The sequence below is a fragment of the Halyomorpha halys genome, unplaced genomic scaffold (assembly GCF_000696795.3).
Source record: "Halyomorpha halys isolate HHAL.00 unplaced genomic scaffold, Hhal_1.1 Scaffold8.1, whole genome shotgun sequence".
NCBI lineage: Eukaryota > Metazoa > Arthropoda > Insecta > Hemiptera > Pentatomidae > Halyomorpha > Halyomorpha halys.
Genome location: NW_027111933.1, coordinates 1,185,450 through 1,190,385, shown reverse-complemented (window position 1 = coordinate 1,190,385; position 4,936 = coordinate 1,185,450).

Genomic DNA, 4,936 nt, shown 5'->3' with positions numbered 1-4,936 from the left:
ACAAAGTAAGGAGCATTAAGGATTTTATGAAGGATTTTGGACTGTAAGGATTGGATTCTGGAGGAATTTGATGGTGGTATATCAATGTCAAATTAAATATTTTATATCAGCTAGGTCTTATCCCATGGAAATTGTTTAACAGGGGTTAATTGTCGAATTCTCAAACATTTTCTTATAATATACCTTTGAGTTGGTTTATTCGAAACAATTGACCATACTGCATTGTTAACAGTAATTAAAAATATATGAATATAAACTTTGAAAGGATCTGATAATTAACAAAACGAGAGAAATGAAGCCGAAGGTATCGCTTCTCTCCCGATCGCAATCATACGTACACTGCTTTGTTATATTTTGTTAAATTGTTGGATTTCTAGAAGTAACAAAGTAGAAATACTTCGAGAAACCATAAAAAAATAAATAAAATAAAATAAATAAAAATGAAATATTCACTTTTCAGTAAGAGAGGATAGTGGAAGTTAGACAATGAAGTGCACTGCATCTCATTTTTTGTTGATCCCTAGCCTTGACATAGAATAAACGGATTTTTATATAATTTCCTCGTCTGCTTCATAAATCCTTTCTGTATATAAATTGTTTCTTTCTCTCAGCACAAATTCGATGTGGAAATAAAAAAAAAAAATACATCTCCATTTTTCATGTATTCTTGCAAACTCGATCTCAGGATATCAGCTTATTTTTAGAATTCCTTTTCAATAAAGTAATATTTGAAATATCATAAAATTATTGTGAGTGGAGGGAAAATAAATCACTAGAGAAAAATTTTAAGTAATGATTGATGCTTTTTTGCACTAAGATTCTTCGTTTTTTGTAAAATATCGATTTTTCTCGTTATTCAAGTAAAAATTGAGAAAGACATTTTAGAATAAGACAAGCTCGTTTCTGCTCGTTATATAAGGGAGAATGGACGTCAGTCAACCTAGGTTTGGTAAACCTGTTCGGTAAAGGGCAATCTGGAAAGGTTCTGATAAACAATGAATGAAGCTGAAAATCGATACTCCGTGCCCAAGGGATTTCCTACTCCCCCGAGCCGAACAAATCAAATGGAAAACTAACGAAAATCCATTACAAAACTGTTTTCTCTTAGCTTGTGTTTTTCTCCTTCTCTTCTGAGAAAACAATGGAAAAACCTCTTGTAAAATTAACAATTGGAAAATGGAGTTGCATGCGCAGCTTAACATTATGCTGCAGAAACTGAATTCGTTTCGTGGTTCGTTTGTTCTTAGCAAAAAAAAAAAGGAAAGGGTTTGAGGTATTTATTTATTTTTAAATTTTATTTCAAATAATAATTATTGGAATTTAGAATAATTATTAATTATCCTGATACATATTTCTATAAGAAAATTAAATGATTATTTTATGTTAGTCTTGGAACATCTTTTCAAACATACTTCATAGCTTCAAATAGTATTTATTATAGTCAAACAGATTGAAAAATTAGTGCATTTGTTTTATAAAATGTTAAAGTAACTAGAATTTTGATCTTTTCCTTATAATATTTCACGTTAGAGTAGAAATACCATGTTATGTTCTTTTCAAAATGTACTTATTATATTCGAACTAAATATGACTCCAGAGTTTTTCACTTTTATGCGAACGAAATCGAAGCATTTGAAAGAGAAATTAAACACATTTTTTTTCTGTTGTTTTTAAAAAATTTTTAAACATAACTTCGTTTATTGGAAATACTTATTCATCATACTAAAATTTCTTCGTTCACTATGAAAGCCTAAAATTTATTCGGACCAAATAAAATAAGTTACTCTTATATTTCCTATTTGATATTCATACTTTATTTACTTGTATATGGTGGCCACGTGTTAAAATGTGAGTAGGTGAGTATCATCACGATAATTTCGTGAGTTGTTTTAAGTTACTCACGAAATTTTCGTGAGGTTTCTCACCTACTCACTCACATTATAACACGTGGCCATCATATACAAGTAAATAAAGTATGAATATCAAATTCCTAGTGAGCATCCAGGCAAACATATGCCATCATTGTTGACACCGCCTTCAGCGGACCCGGCAACCATTCTTATAATGCCATCCCGGCCAAACAAGAAAATGAAATAGCCGGTATATGTATATATGTATATATATTAGTAAATGCCTTCTTCTTTGATCCAGGAGGTAAGAAAAAAAAATATCAAATAGGAAATATATTTAAAATTTTAGATATTCAATAACAAACATTTTTAATGAAATTTCTAAAAGTCTGATATAATTTCTTATTAATTTTTTTTTCCAACTCACAATTCAGGTCGTCATCAGAGCTGTTAAAATGAGTGTATGTGTACAACAATGAACAACAATGAATTTTGAATACAGAATTCCTTTGTTCATTGTTGTACACCTCCACTCATCCCTCCTAAAAGCGCTGATGAAGCCTGTAGTGAGGGTCGAAACGTTGGCAATAAAGAAATGGTTGAAAACTATTTTTGTTTTTCTTGACCGTAGGTCTTCTAATATTATAATTATTATTTTCTTTTGTTTATGTTATTTTAGTTTAAAAAGAAAATTGTATGAACCCACTTTATGTTATTTCAACACGCTTTTCATTGCAATAAAAAAATAGGAATAATGCAGTGTTGATGTATTTGTTTACGTAATATTTATAAACTATTTTATTCATGCTTGATGTCGTTGGAACAAGCTTGATAGGTTACGGTGTAAGGAGGAATGTAAATAGAAAAAAATTTTTTTTTGTTCTGTCTTAAATGTGAACAACGGTTCCTTTTCCAATATTTTCTTGAACTAATATTTTACATAACATTTAACACTAAGAATAATAAATAACAGTTTAACTTATGCCAGATGTATTTTAACTATAATCTATCTGCAAATATTAGAATGTGTTGCGACACAAACTGTGTGAAGTTCGAGTTGGGCCACGTGTGTTTCAACGTGCTCGCGTTTTCATAACTTCTCGACCAAACTCTGCCGCTGAAGTTTAATTATATGTTCCATGACCGATGTTGTTGATAATTATCACGCATTTATCAATATACCATTTACTTAGTAGTAAATTAGTTATACCAGGACTAAGTTTATTAAGTATATAAAAAAATTATAGGTGACATATAGTGGACATATCCGTAGGTGTTTATATATATAAATGTTTAATTAAAAATAATTTTAATTAATTTTGCCTTATAAATTTTATACGAAAAATATGCATTTTAGTAATTTACTTTGTATAAATAACCTCAAATTTTAAAGCTAACGCATTTATTATTTTTATTTGAGTAACCATTTTTAGTCATCCGTTTCTCAAGACCAAGTTCGACAGGTATAAATATTTGAGAAAAAAAAAATCTAATATAAATAAATTTGGTCAATTATTGTTCAAAGGAGATATATATTAATTGGAAATAAAGCTGGAAAATAATTAATCTGTTTTATTTTTATGTTTTTGTGACTGTCGTGACAATTAAAAATAAATATGAAAGGAATATGGTCCGGGTGCGGTTAAGAAAAACTCAAATAGTAGAAATATACTATTTTAATGAGCCAACGTTTCGCCCCACGTTGCAGGGCTTCTTCAGGGCTATTTTGGCAGTCAAAACTAAAAATAAATATGTTGGTTGGTGCCATAAGCGAATGCCATGTTCTCGGAATATTTAAAAAAAAATTAAAATTAAAGTCACAAAGATACTTAACATTCCAGTACTCACTTTGCACTGATTTTTCTTCTTTTCCCACATATTCAAATAGTTCCAAGGATGATTGTGGCAGATAATTAATATTTTTTTTATCTTAACAAGGGTGCCGCAAAATTTTCTTACCCCAAAATGGTTGCCGCGGCGAAAAAGATTTGGAAACCGCTGCTCTCTATAATTTTCTAAAGTACTTCTTTGGCCTCCCACGTGTAGATAGTTCTTTTAAGGTACTCTCAAAAACGAATTTTAAATTAAACGAAATTTTAGTGTAAGGTCCATGTGTATTTAGAAATGTCCCACAGGATGAAAACCATTACTTATTTCAGCCATTTAGTATTTACCAATAGTATTTGTTTATAGAGATAATGTACTCAGATAATCAAAAATTTATTGTCAGTATGAACTGAGAGACTTATTAATATGTAATCACAAATTAACTAAATAACAGGAATTGAGGGAATGTTAGTAACTACTTCCGCTATAAATTCCATTCTGCTGCGTCATTCGCCCAAAACTAATCATTTTACTTTATTTTCTTTTAAAACAGCTGATTTATTAATTATAATATCTTATCATTAGTTAATAATTTTCTTAAATTTAATTATACAAATACCGAAAACATTTGAAAGAATATTTGTACACAAAGGTTTACTTTAAAGGAAAATATTTTTGTCCCAAACAATGTTTCAAAAGGTTCTCAAGAGTACTTTAACTTAATTCGAGTATGACGCACATCCCCTTCTCTGATACCAATGGGTTCCCAAGACCCAACCCTTGTTTATGGACACCCCCGAACGGATGGTCAGGAAGACACTCGCAGTTTTTACCAGAGGCCCAACGGCCCAAGATGGCCAGACGGTCGTAAACTTTAACATCCCCTTCGTTGGTAAACGAGTCTTCTTCATCGAGATCGTAGGCCTTCCTGTTTACCTCCCGAAAGCTATATGGCTCAATGGAGTTCGACGACCTGGAGAGTCGTTACGAAGGCGTGGCCGTCGTAAAACCGAGGCGTACACGGACATTAGAAGCTGCAGGAAATTACGTCACGCTTGAGAAGAGATTTGAGGTCACGCCGGTCTGCACCTGTTTTTATGCGTCTGGCCCTGATTCGGGTAAAGTGGTTCGTCTCTGTGTTACTTTTATCTCCGTATTCCAAGTTAAGGCAAGGTCTGTACGTATAGGTGCAGGGGAAACCCGTTTATCCGCAATGGTATGACCATCTCTATCCGGTATAATCCTTATTTTTGTATATT